The sequence below is a fragment of the Vombatus ursinus genome, unplaced genomic scaffold (assembly GCF_900497805.2).
Source record: "Vombatus ursinus unplaced genomic scaffold, bare-nosed wombat genome assembly UNPS02015255.1, whole genome shotgun sequence".
NCBI classification, from domain to species: Eukaryota; Metazoa; Chordata; class Mammalia; order Diprotodontia; family Vombatidae; genus Vombatus; species Vombatus ursinus.
The window spans coordinates 24,493,702-24,516,774 of NW_020955033.1; positions in this window are offsets into that span (position 1 = coordinate 24,493,702).

Consider the following 23,073-nt stretch of genomic DNA (forward strand, 5'->3'; position numbering starts at 1 on the left):
GGCAAGATGCCATGCTATTCTTTCTCATTTCTGGATCAGTCTGTTACTAGCCATTCTCCTTGGGTGCCCTATTCATAGAAACATAACCACCCTTCGTTAAAGTAGGTGAGTTACGTGAAAAAGCACGAGGCCTATTTTTCCTGCTTCATTTGGGCTTTTCCTGTGATTCAGCAATCTTCAGAGGGGAGATCTTCATCTCATTGCTCCGTCAGAGTTCATGTCTGTGATTCTGAAAGTTTTGGAGATGTGCTCTGAGATTGCTTGCTGTGGAGATTTACATGCAGTAATTTTCCTAGGGAAAAATGACCTCATAGTGAGCATGAGACATCTGTTGCTGCTGAGTTGTCTCGGAGTCTTTGTGATTCTGTTGGGAGTTTTCTTGACAAAGATCCTGGAGTGGTTTGCCATTTCCTCTTCAGCATATTTTGCAGAGGAGGAAACTAAGGCAAAGAAGCAGAATTTGAACCCAGTTCCTTTGACCCTGGTAATTTTTCCAATCTACTATGTTGCAGAGCAGCAGTCAATTTTAAAAGGATCTTCTTAGAGTAACAGAAATACTAAAACGTCAGAGTTTGTCTATTCCAACCTCTTCATTTTATAGCTGAGAACACTGAGGCCCAGAGAACAAAGGTGATTTGCCCAAGGTGACATAGGAAGTTGGTACTGGGACCAAGTTGAATGGTTCCAATTTCAGAACCCTTTCCACAAAGCTATGTGAGCACAGGACATATTTTCCTTTAGGGAGCGCTGATTTAGGGAAAGGGAAGACAGACACACTTGTTTTATGTTGAATTAGGATCCAAGCTGCCCGCCATTCATCTTCCTTTGGCTTTGAGCCCTTGAAGAGGTCAGCAGCTATCAAAAAAGTTGGCCTCTCTGACTGTGTGTGTGTGTGTGTGTGTGTGTGTGTGTGTGTGTGCTGGATCCTTTTCTCTATGGAGCTCTACGATCATATATCATTTGTGCACTGTGAAATTATCTCTTATAGATGGAGAGATACTGGATGGAATCCATGAAGGAAGAAACAAAAAAAGCATTTGTTAAATGCTTACTATGAGCCAGGTACTCTGCTAAGCACTGTGATAGAAAGGCAAAAAGAAGACAGTGCCTGTCCTCAAGGAGCTAACATTTTACTGGGAGATATAGAAAGAAAGTATGAAGGAGCTTGTGGAAACAGGAAGAGGCAGTCATACCTTGGTGGCTGCAATGGTGGTGGTGGTGGTGGTGGTGGTGGTGTGTGTGTGTGTGTGTGTGTGTGTGTGTGTGTGTGAATGGGCATTTTTATTAGGTCCTTCAAAACCCAATTCCAGTATTCCAGGGATGTCTTGAGCTAATGGGTGATAGGGTATGGCATGTTTGGGGTATTTTTATTTCCTGTGCCGGTTCAGTTCTAGATACTTCACAACATTCCTTGAGATAGATACAGACAAATTCTTAGATAGTTTAGAAACAAATCAACAAGTACTGATCCCTCCACGCCCCCAACCCTTTTACAATCTCCTGTCCATTTTATATGAAAAAGTAAATTATCCTTCCTTTTCCCTAAGCCACCAACCTATAACCAACAAATACAGAGAAGTTTGCACACACTAGGAGTGTGCAAATGGAATGAGTGATTCCAGAGGGTCAATTGTGCTTCAAGATAGGAAGGCAGAATAGACATACATCATAGCAGAAGGTTCTGAATTTCAAGCATGCTTTAGGTCCAGTGGATCAACACAAATTTAGAACTATTCTTGTATATTGAAAAAGGTAAATGAATGAATGAATGAATGAATGAATGAATGAATGAATATCCAGGGAAAGTGAGTCTCTTGTTTTGACTTCTTTATGAATACAGCTTGCTATTATAGCTTTTCAGTTCCTTGATTATCAGAGTATGCTACTTATCAATAACAATTCATTTGATTATTGCACTACCTAATGTTCTAGGATTACAAAAATTTTAGTTATATCTTTTCCCCCCCTCTACAGCCAATGGCTTGTCACTAGAAGGAGGAATCAGTTCTATTTGTATCTGCATTTGCTCTTCAAACTATGGATTCAAAGTATAGCATATTTACTTTCTAAAATAGCATTTTGCTGTGGCATACAGGTACCTCCACTCTAGAGCTTCACATTATTATAGAAGAGGAGGAGAAAGAAGAAGAAGAAGAGAAGAGGGAGGAGAAGGAGAAGGAAGAGAAGAAGACGAAGACAAAAAAGAATTTATATAGCACTTTAAGGTTGCCAGATTGCTTTGTAGATAGTATCTCATTTGATTGTCACAATAACCCTATGAAGTAGGTGCTATTATTATACCTATTTTACAGATGAGGAAACTGAGGATGAGGAAAGTTAAATGACATGCCCAGGGTCCTAAAGCTAGTAAATGTCTAAAGAGAAATTCAGACTCAGTTCTTCTTGATTCCAAATCCAGTGCTTTATTCTCCATTCTATACTATCTATATGACTACTTTCTATCTCTCTTTATGTATTATGTATTATGAATTATGAGGGGATGCCTGAGCTGAGACTTGAAGGAGAGAAGCGAATACCCTACAGGGATGGGGGACAGTCCATGTTCTAGTTGTAGTATGATTCTTTGTATATGTATCAATATCTATCAACCATAAGCTCCCTGAGGGCAGGCACCTTGTGATTGTCATTGCATTTCAGCATAAGGAGAGGACTATGTTCTAGAATTCTGCCTCTGATATTTTTCTACTTACATGACCATGGACAAATCCCTTGATCTTTCTGAGGCTCAGGTTACTTTACAGGGGTTTTGTGAGGATCAAATGAGAAAATACATGTAAAATATTTTGTGTATAAATATCAATTCTTTTTGCTTTGGGAGTGGGGGCCATAAATAATCTTCTGTATGTAATAGGTATTTGGTGTATGATAAATTGATTAAGCAGCTATTCCAAATCTTTTCTTCTCTCCTCAAGCCTTCCACCCTCTCAGCTTCAGACCCCTCTTCATATTTTACCCCCAAAATTGAAGCCGTTTGCCAAGAGTTCCCTCTTCTGCTCTTATCTCACATGCCTCTGACATCATCCCCAGCTGTCTTTTCTTTTTCTTCAATGTCTCATGAGGAGGTGGATCTTTTCCTTTCTAAGACCAACCCTACCACATGTACCCTTGATCCCATTCCTTCCCATTTCTGAAGATATCCCCACTATCACCTCCCACCTTCCTTCCCATCCCTCTAATCTTCAATCTCTCCCTATCTACAAGTGGTTCCTTCCTTGGTGCCAACAACGTGTGTATTCATTCCTTAAAACAAAACAAAAACTCGCTTGGTTCTACTATCCTATCTACTATGCTAGCTGGCATCTGATATTTCTTCTCACCTTCACTGCTTGTTGTTGTTGTTGTTGTTTGGTTGTTTCAGTCATATCCAACTCTTTGTTACCCCCTTTGGAGTTTGCCTGGCAAAGATACTGGAGTGGCTTGCCATTTTCTTCTCCAGCTCATTTTACAGATGAGGAAATTGAGGCCAATAGGGTTAGGTGACCTGCCCAGAGTCACACAGTTAGTAAGTGTCTGAGGCTGGATTTGAACTAAGGAAGATGAGTCTTCCTGACTCCAGGCTTGATACACTATCCATGGTGCCACCTAGCTGCCCACCTTTACAGATAATTTCCTTGAAAAAAAAAAGCTATTTATTCTTGACACCTCCACTTGGAGGTCTTAATCCCCCTGGAGTTTGACTTCTGGCCCTATAACTCAGCTGAAACTGCTCTTTCCAAATTACTCTTAATTGATCTCTTAATTGCCAAATCGAATGGCCTTTTTCTCACTCCTCATCCTTCTTGACCCCATGCAGCCTTTGACACTGTCAATCACTTTCTTGTCCTGGATACTCTCTTCTCTTGTGACATTGCTCTCTCCTGGTTCTCCTCCTACTTGTCTGACAGCTCCTTTTTAGTCTCTTTTGCTGGGTCTTTATCTGGATCATTTTCACTAATCATGGTTGTCCTCCAGGGGTCTGTCCTTGGCTTTCTCTTCTCCCTCTATAAAATCCTACTTAATGATCTCCTCAGCTCCTATTGGTTCATTGATCATCTCTGTGCACATGACTTTCAGATCTTTTTATCTAGCCCCAGGCTTTTCAAAGTGCAGTGGATAGAGCACTGGGTTTGGAATGAAGAAGACTCATCTTCATGAGTTCAAAGTTGGCCTGAGACACTTCCTAGCTGTGTGACCCTGGACAAGTCATTTGACCCTGTTTGCCTCAGTTCCCCATCTATAAAATGAGCTGGGAAAGGAAATGGCAAACCACTCTAGTGTCTTTGCTAAGAAAACCCCAAAGAAGATCACAAAGAGTCAGATCTGACTGAAGCAACCCAACAACAAAAGGCGTTTTGAACCCAACATGTCCAAAATAAGAACTCATTATTTTTTCTTTCAAACCCTCCTCCCTTCTTCTCAACTTTCCTATTATTGTCTAGGGCACCACCATCCTTCCAGTCACTTGGGTTCTCCTTCTTGGTGACACCCTCAACCCCAACTCTCTTTCATGACATATATTCAATTGGTTAACAAATTTTGTCATGTTTGCCCCCACAAATTCCTTTGTATACGTCTCCTTCTCTCCATGCTCATGGCCACCACTGTAGCCTAGACCACTATCACCTCCTATTAACATCTTATTTCACAGTAAGGAAACTGAGGATGGGAGAGATTAAGTGATTTGCCTAGCATCACACAGCTAGTAGTGTCTGAGGCTGGTTTGAACTGAGTTCTTCCTGGTTCCAAGTCCTGCACTCTATCCACTGTGCCACCAAGACACTTAATAAATGATACTTGATTGATTGGAAAAAATGGAACTCTGTGTGTGTGTGTGTGTGTGTGTGTGTGTGTGTGTGTGTGTGGGGAACATTGGCAAGTGCCAGCCTTCATCTAACCTTCCATCTGTTCGCCTGAGGCCCAGTGGCCCAGAGAGACCCAAATCTTGATAATGTGCCTTTTGCTTGAAATGTGCATCTCATTTTTCAGCCCCTGTGGCCCCTCCTGTTACGCCTCATTGTATATGTAAACTGAAAGCACATATGTTGTTGCTTCCCATTTACGGTGTTCTCTGCTTACAGGCAGCCTCGTTCTGTAATAGATCATACGCTGGAGCCAGGGTGCTGACTGTTCCCAGTAATTTATGATCCTTTCTCTGGAGGTGGGGAGGGGAGCTATAGCTCACTCCAGACTCGGTGCTCCAGCATTCCCATCAGTTTGTCTTCCCTCTTTCCTTTTGAGCATTTGCTCATTAATATATCTTTTCATTTTGGGGATGGCCCGGCTCCTGCCATTTAAATCAAAGTAGAGAGGGTCTGATTCAGCTTTCTTGCCTGGATCACCTGGAATCTATTATAATACAGGATTATAAACACCTCCACATTCCCAGTAGAGAGATCCCAGAACCACTAAAGTCAAGCTACCTGCAAAATAATTCTGCTTATCAGTTCTCCTTAATCTCTAAATGTCCAGCCCAGTGATAACCTTTGGTTTGCTTTGATAATTACTAAATAAATTCTCACTGAACCAGACATGCAGCACTCTGGTTTCTATTCATGTCTGTCTCACTGATGTCATAGGATTCCTAGATTCCAAGAGGTCATCGAGTCCAGCCGCCTGCCTGCAAGGAGGGGACAGGAAGGGCAAAGCTGCCATTTATCTGTTCTGAAGGGTTGGGAGAAAATAATAGGGTTATACACATTACCAGGTTGCATTTGCATCAATGAGAAGAAAGCAAAAGTAGATGGGAGGAAGGAATCACAGCCTCTCAGTGTTGAAAGGGATCCTTGATGTTATCTAATCCAAACGAAACCATACCAGGACCTCTTTCTCTGTGCAATGTTCCTGACTAATAGTGTTCATCTAGCTCTGCTAAAATAACAGATAGCATTTATGTACAAAATGTTTTGCATGTGTTATCTCACTTAATTCTCAGAGGAACCCTGTGAGTGAGATACTATTGTTATCCACTCTTTACAGATGAGGAAACTGAGGCTGTGAGAGGCTAAATAACTTGCCCAGAGTCACACAGCTAGTAAATGTCTAAGGTAGGATTTGAACTCAGGTCTCTCTGACTCCAAATCCTACATTCTATGCACTGTGCATCCTAACTGCCTATGCTAGAAGACTTCAGGGTTGGGGAGCTCTTTATCTCTGCAATTAGTTCCTCTATATGGCTCAGTGGTAGAGTGCTGAGCCTGGAGTCATGAAGACCTAAATTCAACTCCAACCTCAGACACTTACCAGCTGTGAGACCCTGGGTAAGTCACTTAACCTCTGTTTGCCTTAATCCTCTGGAGAAGGAAGTGGCAAACTACTCCAGTATCTTTGCCAAGAAAACTCCACGGACAGAATAGTCCAAGGAGGCACAAAGAGCTGGGAATGATGGAGCAAGAAGAAGCTCATTCTATTTGTATAGAATTCTGCTTTTCATAAGGAAGGGTTTTCCTTTATTAAGTCAGAATCTGCCTCTGCACCTTCCACCCTTTACTTCTTGCTCTGGCTTCTTGGTCGAAGCAACATGAGTCTGGTCCCTTTTCCACATGACAAAGCTTTAAAATTTTGAACATGGTTATCATCAATCCCCTGAGTCTTCTCTTCTCCAGGCTAACCATCTCTAGTTCCTTCAAAGAATCTTTCAATGGCGTGGAAACTAGACACCTTCTTCTTCTGGTAGCCCTTTTCTAGGCTTGCTCCAAACTGACCATGTTTTTCCCTGAACTGAATACAATACTTCAAGTATTTCTTGGCCAGAGCAGAGAATAGGGACTTAGCGCTTTCTTTCTTTTAATATATTCAACAATTACAATGGTTCTTTTGAGTTGCCATTTGATAAGTGAATTATATTTATAATATAATATTAAATAATGTATTATATAACATTTATAATATTGATCTTGGGGTGATATTGATAATATTTAATTATGAATTATATTTATATATAATACATGATATAATATGTTATAATATAATAATATATAATCAAATATATATTCAAATATATGAACTCAAAAATGAATTATATTGAATTATATTTATAGTCCACTAAATTCCCCAGATTTTTTCTTTTTAATTGTTATTTCTACTCTATTCTATATTTGAGCAGTTCATTTTTTAAACTCAAGTGTAGATTCCAATAAGTACTATATTTTATAGACCACATTGCTTCTCTTTCTTTTGAAAATCTTGACTAGAACAAAGGAAGCAAACAAACATTTATTAAACACCCATTATGTGCACAGGCACTGTGCTAAGCACTTTATAAATATTATCTCCCTTGATCCTCACAACAACTTTGGGATCTAAATGCTATTATTATTATCTCCATTTTATAGTTGAGAAAATTGAGGCAGACAGAGGTCAAGTGACTTGCCAGGGGCACACAGCTGGTAAATGTCTGAGGCTGGTCTTCCGGCTTCCAGACCCAATGCTCTATCTGCTGTACCACCTATGACAAGGAATTTTGAAATCTACGTGAAACCAGAAATTAGTTTACTGAAGGTAATAGGTGAAGTGGATCCTCCCCCCCCCCCCCCCCACATTCTCATGTGCTGACTCTGGATCCCCTCATGTCACCCTAGGTGTCCCACATGAAGACCAACAGAGATCCAGAACTTGCCAATTATGCATCTGCTTCTGCCAGGGCCTCATCAAAGTTCTCAGAAAGCTGAGTTGATCCTTAGGGAATGACATTAGGATCCACTCACAAGCACCTGGGACTGGCTTCTAATTAAGTCTGCTCCATCTATTACCTACATCAGAAGGCCATCTGAGGCTTTGTTGTAACCCAGGGGGCAGCCATTCAGGCACCTATGAACGCTCTTTACTCTGGTGTCTAATACCTTGCCCAGAGTCTAATAACAGCAGATGAAGATACTAAGTAGGCTTTCCTGATGTTCAACAATAGTTGTTCTCAAAAGAAAAAAATAAAAATCAAATCAATTTCTACTGCTATTCCAATGGATTAAGAGAAGAGCTGGGGGGCAGCTAGGTGGCACAGTGGATAGAGCACCAGCCCTGGATTCAGGAGGACCTGGGTTCAAATCCAGACTCAGACACATAACACTTACTAGCTGTATGACCCTGGGCAAGTCACTTAACCCCATTGCCTAGCCAAAAAAAAAAAGAAAAAGAAAAGCTGGTGCCTTGATCATATTGACTTCTTCCTAGAGTCTTTGTCTACTCCCAGGGACCTCTCTGAAGATAGCCTGAAACCTGGTGTGTCCCATCTTGGAGCCAGAAGCCAGAGAACCTAGGACCTCTCCTCTCCCAAAAACTCATCAGAGCTTCCAATAATCATTCTTCACCAATCAGGAGAGTCTTGCTGTAAATGACTTTGAGTCCCAGGAGTTACACATATTTTATCTCTGTCCTCGGTCTGTGTCTCTGCTGTTATTCTCCATCAGTGATCAGCCTAGAATGACATGTGCATTCTCAGCCTACCAGTTTGTTTCTTCAGCAGGTGGCTGCTGTCTTCATCTAGGTCTGTGAACTGTTAAATCTGTGAGTTCAACCAAAGGGATACATTTTTGCTTCTGCTCCTGTTCCTTTCCCCTTAAGGATAATAGTAAACAAGTTTGAACTACCTTTTTGAGGATATGAGCCCTTATTTTGGCTGAAAACAGTAGAAGTCATACAGGGGCTCTGGAATGCTGATTGTGGAAGGGTATTAGTAGCATCATAAACATTGATTTAATGACTGATGAGTAATAAACTGCTTTGATTTTCAAAAAATTGCATTTAAATGGAGGAGAACACCAGTACCTAATAACTTAAAATTTCTAAGATGTTGAATCTCAGAAAATCAAATATTTTGGTCAGATGTTGCCTGGCATATAGAAAGTGCTTAGTAAATACTTGTTGACTGAATTGTTGAAATTGTAGTTGTAGATTGTATCACACAAGCCTCTCTAAGCCTCAGTTATTTCTAAACTATTTTCTAAGTTATTTCTCAGTTATTTCCAAGACTCTCTAAGTCTCAGTCTCATCTGTAAAATGAGATAATAAGAATACAAACTCAACAGGATTGTTGTGAGGATCAAATGAAATAATATATGTAAAGCATTTTGCAAACCTTAAAAACATTATATAAATGATAACTATTATCTTTAACTTGTACCCCTTGAGGGTACTGAGAAGTTAAATGAATCACTTGTCCAAGGTCTCATAGGCAGTATGTTTCAGAGGCAACACTTGAATCCAGGTCTTCTTAACTTTAAGGCTAGCTTTCTATCCACTCCAACATTCTGCCTCTAATAGATTCTAATATATTTCAAGATTAAAATACACAGGATGATTATTTTATAATTATTCAACAAAATCAGATTAGCTATATGGCTATACAAATAAATTTAGTCATACTATTCTGGAATTTGGGAATTAATTTTTAGATCAATATTTCCCAATCCAAATTGTCCATTGAACACTGTGGGATTGGAAACATCCTAATGGAATCCATAAATATTAGTCCAGAGTAGGGAAGGTTATTGGGGTACTGAATGTCCTTAGGACAAAGAGGAGGGAGATTGGAGAAATGTTGGCCGAATTTAAATCTATTTTTATAACAGAAATTTAAATCTATTTTTGTAACAGAAAAAATTGCCACACATGATATATCATTATTTTTGATATGTACGTAATTTTACTGTTTGCCCTTCTCCCTCCCTCCCCACTAAAGCTCAACTATGGCTCCTTTACTTATCTTGTCCTGGGGGTGACCCTGGGATCTGGAGGGATATGTCTGCAGTATATGGGTGCTCATAGCTCCTATGCAGCTAGAAGCACTCTGAGTAGGGACCCAGAGCCTGACTACATCTGGGGTCCCAAAAATCTCTTAGCTCAATTTGGAAAGGCTGATCATGAGAAAGTTGTCCACAAGGTGGCAAAGTTTTTCAGGCACACCAACTCATTTATAAGAACATCTAAGAGATGGAAGGGTTGTGATTATTGCCAAATGAAGAATTACTCAATAATAATGAAATCATGCATCCTTGAATTTTGAAGTACATGGTTTCATATTCCATATTTTAGAAGGGAAAGTATCACTACCAGCAAAATGTTGTAACCATACCCCTATTCATGCCATGTGTAACCCTAGGCTTCCATAGAACACAGCTGGGGAGATGATGTGCTGGACTATAATTAATTATTGAAGTTGGCCCACAGTGTATGGAAAAGTAAGATCATAGTGGAAGGAAATCTTGCTTTTTATCTGAATGATTCATTCATTCATTTCAGGACATATTGTGTGTATACAGGATTGCGTTAGTGACACCAAAGAAATAGGAGACATTGTTCGTGCTCTCAAGAATTTATAACCTAGATGAGGAGACAAGATACACGTACACAAAGAAGAACTACAGGAAAATCAAAACCATTAAAGTGTCGTACAACTTTGGAATAAGGAGAAGACCACTTTGGGCTAAGGTTAGGATGCGTGTGTGTGAACTAAGGGGGGTGGTCCTTTCATTTATGTCTAGCAAAAGATCAGTGCCTCATTTACACGGCACAGAAGCGCAATGTAAAGATGTGTATCGTTGGTAGGCAAAGCAATGAAAAACATAGACAAGTGCACACTCCAACTTATTATTGAAACCAAGATATTATTGTATCAGCTCAGTAAAAAGCCATTGATTCTAATTCCTAGAATTTCTAACACTTCCTTCGTTTCTAAAAATGCGTTATATGACAACATGTTGTAGAATGCTATCCTTACAATTATGAAATTAAAAATTTATACAGACCAAGCCAGTGTACCATTATGGAATGCTGAATACAATCTGGCATCCAGGAGAATGAAGTCTGAAGTTCTCAAAGAAAGACACAAGTGCTAACAGATGTTTTACATACTATTGGCCAATTCCAAATGATTTAGGAAATAAAATAAAAGAGGATTTGTGATCTCACTGGTGTAGGAAACTCTCAAATGAGGAAACTCTCTTTACCAATGCAGGGCAGTCTCTACTTATAGTCTTTAAAAGCTGCTTAAAAGAATGGTGTCAAAATCAAAGAGAAATAGATCCCAGTGGGTTGGGTATTGATTTAGAAAACCACAACTTAACATCATCTGTGTTGCCCTATATTTTTATTTATTTTGTTAAACATTTCCCAATTCCATTTTCATTTGGTTCCTGCCTCACTGGGTAGTTTTGCTGGCCTCTTGGTGTGAGATTGACCCTGTGAATTGTCAAGTGACTTGTTTGGGGTCATACAGGCAGAACTTACACCCACTGTTTGCCCAATCTAAATGACATAGGAATCAGACAGAATTCAAAAGAACATTTATACTGTTTGATTCAGCTAGGCATCTGATATAGGAATGTGAGACCAAAAACCTTTCTGGCTCATAATATTGTTATTTTTGTTGTTATTGCCGTTGTTTGTCCTTTGTTCTTGAAAAGGACCAGTGACATCAGGAGGGTGATGTCTTGACTTGCTGGTGAATTGGATTTAAGTGAGGCAGAGCTGTGCAAAGTCATCAGCCTCACTCTCTCCTCCAGAGTCATTGAAGTCTAGCGGCAAGACATAAATCATAATGACTGGTGATGGCCCGGATGCAGTGGGAGACTTTGGCCTTTATAAGCTAAATTCTTTCCCAGGTCTCAGTTTATCTGAAGCAACACTCATTCAGAAGTTAAAGGCTAGATAAGAATTGAAGCAAAAGATGGCCTAGTTTGCCTCCATAAAAGAATCAATCAGGGAGGGTAAGACCTTCAGAGTTTCTGGCCAGAACAGAAGTAATTGCATTCATGGTAAAAGCACTGGCCTTGGGGTCAGGAAGACCTGGGTTCAGATTCTGCCTCACTTACTATCTATGTATCCCTGGGCAAGTCACTTGACATACTTAGCCTCAGCTTCTTCTTCTATAAAATGGGGGTGATGATAGCACTTTCCTCATAGGGCTGCTAAGGAGCTCAAATGAGAGAGCATTAAGCACTGCCCCTTAAAGTGCTATGTAAATGCTAGCTATCATTACTATTATTTACTTGCTATGTGGTTGTTACAGACAATTAAATCAACAAGTGTTTATCAAGGTCCTACCACCTGCCAGCCAGTGGCAATACAGAGGCAAAAAGGAAGTAGTCCCTGCCATGAGAGAGCTAATATTCTACTGGGAGAAAGAGTATGCCTTACTAGAAAAAAAGGAAAATGAGGAAGACATTTTGAAGTTTTGTGCTCTCTTTTAATCTTTGACAAAATCATAAAATCCCAAAGTTGTGAAGGGCCTCAAAGGTCATCCAGTCCAACCAGTATTTGGGTAGGAAAACCCTTATGATGCACGGTCAGAGTGTTCATTCCGCCTTCTCTTGGATACCTCCAGGGATGCAGAACTCATCACCTCCTGAGGTAGCCCATTCCACTTTTGAATCAAGTTTTCCCCAACTCCTATCCTTATTTTGAGCATCTGTGTAACTTCCGTCTTTTGTTTCTAGCCCCTGCCACATAAAACAGATCCCTCTGTCATGTGTTAGATTTTCAAATACTCAAAGGAAGCTGTCTTGTCCACCTTTATTCTCCATCTGCAATGGGATAAAAAAAGCATCTTTTACTCAGCTGTTACCTAGGTAGCACAATGGATAGAATGTTGGTGCTGGAGCTAGGATAGACCTGAGTTCAAATCCTGCCTTGGATATTTACTAGCTGTGTGACCCATTTAACTGCCAACTGCCTCATTTTCCTCATCTGTAAAATGGGAATAACAACAGCACCTTCCTCTCAAGGATTTTGTAAGGATCTAATGAAATAATGTATATAAAGAAGACTTTTCCAATCCCTCTTCATTTTAGTGCCTTCCTTCTGTTAATTATTTCTTCTTACTCTGTGTATAGCTTGCTTTTCATATATTTGTTTGCATGTTGTTTCCTCCATTAGATTGTAAGCTCCTTGAGGGGAGAGACTATCTTTTATCTCTTTTTGCGTCTCCAGTGCTTAGCACAGTGCCTGGCACATAGTAGGTACTTAATAAGTGTTTATTGATTTATTGATTAAAGAGCCTTGCTAACCTTAAAGTGCTATATAAAAGCTAGCATTAGCAGCCTGGCAGAGTGAATGGGTCTCCTTTAAGTGGAAAGAGCAGTTTGATTACTTGAGATTAATTGTACCAATTACTCCAGAAGGAAAACCTTTTGTACCACCTGCTAGTAATTTAATTAACTAAACATACATTTATTGGGTGTTTGGAGTGTTCTTGTGCAAGAGAACATGCTAGGCACCACTCAAAGAGAATAATACATAGAAACTCTACTTTGAATCAAGAAGCTCCAGGTTCAAATCCTGACCCTGTTATACACTAGCTCTCTGAACGTGGGCAAATCACTTAACTTTTTCTGGGCCTCAGTCTTCTCATCTATAAACCTGGGATCATGATAATACATGTGTATGTAAAATGCTTTGCAAACTTTAAGGCTCTGTATAGAGGTGCAGTGGATAGAGTACTGGACCTGGAGTCAGAAGTATGTGAGTTCAAATCTGGCTTCAAGTACTTACCAGCTGTGTGACCCTGGGCAGGTCACTTACCCCTGTTTGCCTCAGTTTCCTCATCTATAAAACAAGCTGGAGAAGGAAACGGCAAACTGCTCCAGTATCTTTGCCGAGAAAAACCCAAATGGGGTCATGGAGAGCTGGATGCTACCGAAATGACTCAACAGCAAATGGTATGTTATGGAAAATTGGTTTATCTTAGAAAAATAGCTCTTTCTTTCACAGCATTTTCAGAAATATATAGTAACCCTATTCTGAAAAGACTTTAATTGCCACCAGCCAAAGTAGGTCACTTCGTATGTTTTTATGTCCATTTTACCATTATCACCGTCACCTTTTGGACGAAGGATTGACTTTCAGATTTACATTTGGAAGGTAAGACACAGGACAGCAGCCTTTGAGGACTTAATACAAAAATCTTAGGGAATAGATTTGATTTTTCCAACCCTTGGTTTTCTTTCTTGTTTTGTATCTACACACACACACACACACACACACACACACACACACACACACACGCACACTTTTTCATTTAACCCAAATAGCAATTGAAGTGTGATAATCTGGGAGAAGTAGGAAGTGCCAATGATTCTATCTCTGGAGGATGTGTTGGAACCTGTCTGCCCAGAGGAAGTTATTTTAAATTGGGATTCACATACACACACACACACATCCTTTAAGGAAAATCTTTGCCTTTCTTTTAAAAATGTTTTCAAAGGTAAGAGTAACTCTTGAATCAATAGAGAGTTGAAAATCTGAAAAAAAAAACCCATGCATTATAAATTGCTCATAAATGATCCACTTTATACTGAACAGAGTAATATGACTAATTCTCAGAATGTACTATGCCTCAAACACATAGGTCAGCGGTGTCACACTTCCTCCACATTAAGATGAATTATGCAGAAACTATGGACAATGGAGGACAATTTGCAGACCCCTGGTGGCTTTCCGTATATCTTCCATCAGTTGGTATCTCATGGGATATGTTTTTAACAAACCTACATTTTTGGATGGAATTCTGGAAAAAGAAATCAAGGATCTTCTATTGAATATTTTGTTGTTGTTCAGTCATTTCAGACTCTTTGTGACCCCATTTAGGGTTTTCTGGGCAAAAATATAGAAGTGATTTGCCATTTCTTTCTCCAGCTCATTTTATAGATGAGGAGACTGAGGCAAAGTTAAGTGACTTGTCCAGGATCACACAGCTAGTCAGATTTGAACTCAGGTCTTCCTGACTCCAGGTGCTTTATGCACGGCACACCCAGCTTGTTCCTATTCTATTGAATAAGCACTTCATAAAACCTTGCTGAATGAATGACAGCCCCTTACTTAGCAAAGACCCATCTATTCTCTCCTTGTCTTCTTTTGTTCCTTTCCTATATTCTAAGAATGGTTCTAGTCAGAGCTTTGTAAGAGACTTTTAGGATCATCTAGTCATAACTTTTCCTTTTACAAATGAGGCCCAGACTGATGAAGTGACTTTTCCAAGGTCACACAAATAGTAAGGGACAAAGCATGTCACTGACTCCAAATCTAGAACTCTTTCCATTAAGTCAAAAGTGACTTACCCAAGGAAATGAAGCTTTTGCTCCTTAAAAAGCTATTCTGTAAATCTTTCTAAAACAAGATTGGCATTTAAACTTTGCATTGGGTAATGAAATACCTTTTCCTATTTTTCTTTTTAACTATTTTTCTTAGTATTCTGAGCCTAACAAACACCAAATAAAATTAGCATTTCCATTTATATGCATATGTGTGTGTATGTGTATGTAAACAGAAGAAAAAAAAGGATTGTGAATGAAATGGAATCTTTAGTCTGTATAGCTTGTTTTTCTTTTAAAGAATATAATAAATTCAACTGGTAACTTCCAAAGCTTGACTATGATTCTTTCTGGTCCCTTCTGAATATTTTTTTCTTACATTACGAAATTCTCACAATAGGACAGGGGCTGGTTCTTTGATCTCATTAGTGTAGGGAATTCCCACAGGAACAAACTTCATCTACCAGTGAAGGTCAGGACCTTTTTTTTTTTCTCCCAGATTAAAATCTTAGAGACACTAAGCACTGAAAAGGTAAGTCGTTTGTCCGATTTTGAAGAGGACTAATGACATCACAATGCTGATTGCTTATGAATTGGATTAAAGTGAGGCAGAGTAGCACTAAGTCGTCAGCCTCACTGTCTCTTCCAGAGTCACTGAAGTCCAGCGGCAAGACAAAAGTCAGGACAACTGGTGATGGCCCAGGATGCAGTAGAGGACCTTGGCTTCTTTAGTGTCTGACCACGTGCTAAGTGCCCCATAGTGCCTGCTTCAGCCGCCTTCATGGCTTTTGGAATAAATTGTTCTCATCCTCCCTTTCCACAGGGAGAAGTCTTCACATGATTGGGGTAGATCTCCCCTGAGCTCATCGATGGGTTCGGGGCCTGTCAGCTACCCTCAATGTGGTTTATCCTTTCTGCTGAGATGGTTTTACTCGTGTGTGACTGCTGTGCATGCTAGAGCTTCTTGGAGCTCCAGGTGAGAGTGGGATGAAGATGGACACCAAAGGAAGATGGGCAGCCCTGAGAAGGGCTCAGCAGGCCCTCACACCAGAGCTGCCAGTCCTCCTCAACACCCCGTACACCCCACAGGATCACACAGATGATTTGTAGATAGGACTTGAATCAACATCTTCCTGGCTTCAGGGCTTGCTCTGTATCCACAACATAGAGGCAGCTGAGTGATGTAGTGATCAAGTTCTGGGCCTAGAGTCAGGAAGACCTGAGTTCAAATTTAGCCTCAGATAATTGCTGAATGACACTGGACAAGTTATTTAACTTTTCTTTGCCTCAGTTTCTTCAACTGTAATATGGTGATAAGAGTAGTGCCTACTGCCCAGGGTTGTTGTGAGAATCAAATGAAATAATAATTGTAAAGCACTTAATAGCACCCAGCACATAGTAGGCATATAGTATTATTATTACTATGTCACACAGCTTCCCTTCATTCTTAGAACATGATAAATAAACTTTAGTTCTGTTGAGTCTCATTTATTTTTAAAAATCTTTTCCTTTCACTCAAATCCTAAAATCCAAACCAAATGAACAAGTATTCTACTGTGCCTAACTCCCTACAACCTCCAATGAAGGCCCTGTTCTTTTTACCTCATTCAGGGGCAGAGGAAGTGTTGAGAATAGTTACATTTACTGTCTCCTGCCCAATCAATAGAATTAGGGCCCCCTCACAAACATAGAGCCATTGGCTAAGTGCAATGGGAGACTTGTCTCCCTATTTTATAATGGAGGAAAATGGTTCATCTTAAAAAAGGATCTTACTTCTAAAGCAGAAATTATATAGTAAGCCCTCTCTGAAAAGATTTTAATTACTTTGAGCTAAAACAGGTCAAGTGAGCACGTTTTTATGTTCATGTGACCATTACTGCCATGATTATTCTGTGTATACTCAGAGAACATCCAAATGACAATGCATGTGAAGGGCTCTGAAAAGTATTAAGTGCTATATAAACCAAGTCATTGTTCTGTGTAAAGGTTGTGATCCGAGGATCAGAAAAGCAGTGGATTTTTACATGGAGTTTATATTACACTTGTCATCTGACATATGCTGATAGTGTTGCTGGGATGTTTGTACAGTATTTTGAATCTTTACCTGGTAGGTGAATAAACACGAACTCAGACTTGGTGGCTGCTTCTCTGACATTCTTCAGCAACACTGAATTCCCTCCAAAGATTCTTCCAGGGAACTCAATATTTAGTAGCAGATCTTTTCTTGTTCAGAAGCCAACCACCCCCGGACCGAGTTACTGCTCTGTGGGATGAAATATAATATGTGGGAGTTAATCTTGCAATAGGTCGTGTAACTGGGAGTTAGAAAAAAGGAGAGAGGGGAGCTTTACAGTAAGCCCGGCCCCATGGAGAACGTGTGCGTGAGCAAGAGAGTGGGGGAGGTATTCTTTGTGTCTGTTAACAGGGAGAGGCAGTGTGGTACAATGGAAAGAACCCTGGACTTGGAGTCATAGGAGTGAGGTTCAAGCCCTTCCTTGATTTTGGGGAAAACCACGTCCAGTGTGAGTTTAGTGGCAGTGAAGTCAAAAGTCAAGGTGGGGACGCATACAGAGCAGAGTCAGTAGAACAACCCAGAGGGAAGAGTGCAATGATTCAGATAAGGCTGATTCACACAAAGGGCAGCCTAAGGAACAATGTCATCCTATGACCTTGGAATAGTTGCCATGATTCACAATTCTCCCTCTTTCTCTGTGCCTCCCCTCCCTGCCCCCCCCACCACTACCGTCGCTCCTGAGCGACGGTTGTGGCTACCAGAAGGCAGAGGTCAAGGCCGGGAGTTACAAGGAGATAGACTCCAGCTTGATCTACAAAACTTCTCATCGATTGGAACTGTTTGAAAATGGAATGAGCTGTCTCAGCAAATAGTGAGTTCTTCACTTGTCAGCATTCATAGGCTCCAGAGCTAGGAGGGATGACCTCCTCCAATGCCCTGTTTTTACAGGTGAGGAAAATGAAGACTATAAAGGTGAATTGTTGAATTAAGATCACGTGGGTAGTAAGTAGGTGTATGTGTCTAAATCTATGTACACACATAGATACACATGCATGTTTGTGTGTATGTAAATATGATGCATATGTGTATATGTACATATGCATCCATATAGATACCCACATCCACACAGAAATACATACACGTGTGTTGCGCATATGCGTACACACATTTATGTATGTATGTGTATATATACATACACTACATATATATACACACATATACATATATACCAACATGGATGATGCCATCTTCGCAAACTGACGGTGTCAGACCCTAATTATATACATATATGTATGTAAGTATATATGTGCACAGAAATACATGCATACCTATATTACATGTATATATGGACACATTCATATGCTATCTACATCATATAGTGGCTGCTGCTCTGATATTCTTCACAAACACTAAATCACTTCCCTGTCAAGGTATAAGACTTGATTTGTGCTAGATTCATGTCTTATCTATGAATCTCTGAAGTTATTTATGAGGGCTATTTGTCTAAGTATTCTGAACACTTCAGCTCAACAGAGCACTTTTTAATTGTAGGTATGAAAAGCCAGAATGATGTTATTCTGAGTGAATAGCTGAGGGTTCACCAGATGTCTGGAGATGGAGTCAGGAGGGATCTGAGTTCCAATCTCACCAATCTGGCATTGAATAGCTGTGTGATCTCTGGCAAGTCATTCAACTTGTCTATAAAATGAAAGGATTGGGCTAGAATCTAGTCTCTAGATGGTCTCTGAGATCCTTTTAAGTTCCAGATTTATGATAATAGGAGCATAAGACCTTTGAAGGCCTCAGCTTCTTCATCTCTAAGATGGGAATAATATCTATATGGATAATATCTGTATCATATCTGTGCTATTACATACATGTATATGTGCTATCTACCTTATAGATCTATTTATAGGATTAAACGAAACATTGAAAATGCTTTTTAAATCACAAATTCCATTCGATCCAGTTTGACAATCAATCAGCAAGCATTTATTAAATGTTTACTATATGCTAGATGCTAGGGGATGCCCTCAGGAAGCTTATCTTCTCTTAAGGAAGACAACACATACACAGCCAATGACTATAAATACAAGGTGATTGGGGACAGGTGTTGGGTGACAGTAACTGAGGGCTATCATGAAAGGCTTTAAGTAAGAGGGGGAACTTAAGGTAAGTTTTTTTTTGTTTTTTTTTTTTAGGCAATTGGGGTTAAGTGACTTGCCCAAGGTCACACAGCTAGTAAGTGTCAAGTGTTTGGTCTGAGGCCAGATTTGAACTTAGGTCCTCCTGACTTCAGGGCCAGTGCTTTAACCACTGCACCACCTAAAATGCCGCTTAAGGTAAGTTTTGAAGGAAAGAAAGGATCCCAAGAGGTAGAGATGATGAGGGAAAGCATACCTGGCATGGGACACAGGCATTGCAAAGGAACAAAGACAGGAGATGGAGGGGCATGAGAAGAATAATGAGAAGACTGGTCTGGCTGACATAGATATGGGAAAGGGAGAAGTGTACACCAAGACTGGAAAGGGATGTTGTTGACAACCACCGAATGCTAAACACTTTTCTAGGCGCCAAACATACAAAGTAAAATGAAACAGTCCCTGCTCTCAAAGACCTTATGTTCTACTGTCAGAAAGCACCATATAAATGCCAGTGATTAGTCTTGCCACGTCTTACAGAACCAATCCAGAGAAGACTGCCTCCTTTGCCCTCAAACGACTGGCATTTCTGGTCTTGCTCAAGCTAATGGAGATTATTGGATAGGGTTCTGGTCTGCCCCTTTGCAGCAAGGTGTGGGACAAGTAAAGCAAGCAACCATGGGAATGGTCTTCAATGATGACATCGTCCTGATCTAGGAGTCATTTTATGATGTCAACACAGACAGAGATTGAATTGGAGTAAACACAGAAACCAGGCTGATCTATGGGGACAGGTGTCTGGGTAACACCTGCAGCCTGTTCTCCCTACTGTGTAGACAGCTGGCTTGGAGAAATCTCCTTGGCCTGTGCTGCCAAGATGTCCTGGGCTAAACTCCTGCTGACACTAGCGTGGTCCCTCGATAATGTAGAGAGCTAACTGAGTAAGAGGCACTTTGACAGCCATCACCCGGGGAGCAGTACTATGAGTCCCACAAGAACAGGAAACCGAGTGGAAATCCAAATATACACTGTACCCTAACCCCTGAAAAGAGAGACAAAAACAGATTAGAATATTGTTCAGGCAGGCAGAACCCTCCCACCCGAAACTGAACGAGGGCTCGGGCTGTCTATTTTAAGTGTTCCCATTGCAAGCCCTAATGAGGTGGAGAAAGTCCAACATAGACTGGGCGGTGATGTTTGCTCCTTTGTCAGTGACAGAATCATGTAGCAATTTCCTGGCCTGTAAAAACATCCCAATAAATCTCTTATGTATACCATTAGGAAAGAAGGTCTGTCGGGCTGAGTGAGCTTCAGAGGGCTGCTAACCTTGAGCAACTCTCCAGCTCTTATTGCTCAATGGAAAATTCAGCTGAGTAACAGGAGACTGATTGCGAGGCAGTAAATCACCGAGAGATGCCCACTGACATCCAGGGTGCAGTGCACAGGGAGTTTAACAAGGTCATCTACATGGGGCTTCCTTTGAGGTGGAGGCTACAGCTTGCTGTCAGGCTCTGAGCCAGGCTTTTAGTCACAGAGGTAACAAGGAGTGAGGGTTGGAGGAACGGGAAAAAGCAACGTTCTGGGGAACACCAGGGGAAAATGGAGCTTGGCCTTTCAGAACATTGGTGGTCCCACACTGATCAGCTCAAGGAGTAAGGAGGCCCAGCTTTACACTGTCCTCATCAACTTTAGAGGAAGCCTAACTACTCAAAAGCTTGGGTCATTTCCCACACCTACTGCTGCTTCAATCCTGTTCACTCCCATGTCCTCCAGTGACTTCCCAGAATTCTCCGAATCAGATATAAACTTCTGGTCATTGTCTTCAAAGGTTCCACTAGCTCTTCTCATGGCTCTGCTTATGCCTCTTTGTTCCAGCCAAGATGGACTTCTTGCAGCTCTAATGTCCCACTCTTCAATCAATCAATCCATCCAGATGTATATATTAAGCACTTACTATGTGTCCGACACTACGCTTAGTGTTGGAAATAAAGAAAAAACAAAAAATCCTTGCCTTCAAGGAGTTTGCAATCTAGTCAGAGGAGATAAACTAGATATCCACAAAATGGATACAAGATGCCACCAGAAACTTGGGGGACCACAAAAGCCTTCCTGCAGGTGCCTCTTGAACTGAGCCTTAAAGGAAACTAGGGATACTGAGAGGCAGAGATGAGGCGGGAATGAGTTCCAGGCATTGGGCTCAGCCACTGCAAATACATGGAGGCAGAAGATAAGGGTCATGCATGACAAACAGTAAGAAAGCCAGTTCAGCCGGACCAAAGTTGTGAGGAGAAGAGCGTTGTATATTGCGGCTGGAAAGCTACAGTAGGATCAGGTAATGAAAACTTCTAAATGCCAAGCAGGAGAGTTTATATATTTGATCACAAAGGCAATGGGGAACCACTGGGATTTATTGAGCACGGGATGGGTTGTGTGTGACATAGTTAGACCTCCATTTTGGGAAAATCACATTAGTAGCCGGGCAGAGGATGAATTGAAGAGAAGAGAGGGTGGAGGCCGGGAGACCAAATTAGGAGGCAATTGCAGCATTTTTGTAATATCTATTCCCTTTTCTTTTAAGTTATAGAAAATGAGAGCTCTTTCGAAGGATGACAGTAGGCCAGCCCAAAGGAAAGTCATTCCACCAGCAGTAGCAAAGAGTCTGAATCACACATGAAGGCTAACTTTGCTGGTGACACTCTCCAGCTGGAAGTCTGGCACAGTGTGCTGAGGAAAGTAGATCAGAGGAGATCAATTCCTCTGTCTTCTATAGCTGATGTCATAAAAGTTGTATTGTAGTCTTTTGTTATTTATGAATATAACCTCAATAAACCCAGAAGACCAATGGTGATTGCAGCAAATTGGATTTTCGTGAGATGACATCAATCAACAAGAATTTATTTTTTAAAATTAATTAATTTATTTTTAGTTTTCAACATTCACTTCCATAAGATTTTGAATTCTAGATTTTCTCCCCCTCCTTCCCCTCCCCCTTCCCCAAGACGACATGCAATCTGATATAGGCTCTACATGTACATTCATATTAAACTCAACAAGAATTTATTAAGTCCGTGATACTGGGCAGCCATCATCCAATCAATCAATAAACATTTGCTATGTGTTTACTCTGTATGTGCCTGGCACCATGATAAGCACACCGGGGGTTCAAAAAAAGGCAAACACATGGTCCTTATTCTCAGAGAATTTACATTCTAATGGGGGAGACAACATGCATATATATAACTATGCACATATAAGATGTAACCATATAAAAAGAATAATACATATATTGAATAAGAAAATAATAGCTTGAAACTGCACTAAGATTTTTGGGACACCATGTCTTCCCTTAATTTCTCTGTCTCTACTGCTGTCTCCGTCTCTATCAATCGCTATTTACATCTATAACTATATCTGTTGTTGTTTAGTCATTCTTCAGTCATCCCCAACTCTTTGTGACCCCCTTCGGAGTTGTTTTTGGCAAAAATACTGAAGTGGTTTGCCATTTCCTTCTTCAGTTCATTTTACAGATGAGGAAACTGAGGCAAACAGGGTTAAATGATTTGCCCAGGGTCACATAGCTAGTAAGTATCTGAGGCCAGATTTGAACACAAAAAGATGATTCTTCCTGACTCTAGGCCTAGCGCCCTATTCACTGCACTACCTAGCTTCCCTATATCCAGCTATATCTATATCTATATCTATATCTGTATCGATATCCATATCTATATCCATATCTATATCTATATCCATATCTGTATCTATATCTATGTGTATGTTTGTATGTCTTTACCTATCTATTCCTACATTTATGTCCACATTTACATATGTATCTATCTATATGTCTATTTATCTATCTATCTATCTATCTATCTATCTATCTATCTATCTATCTATCTAT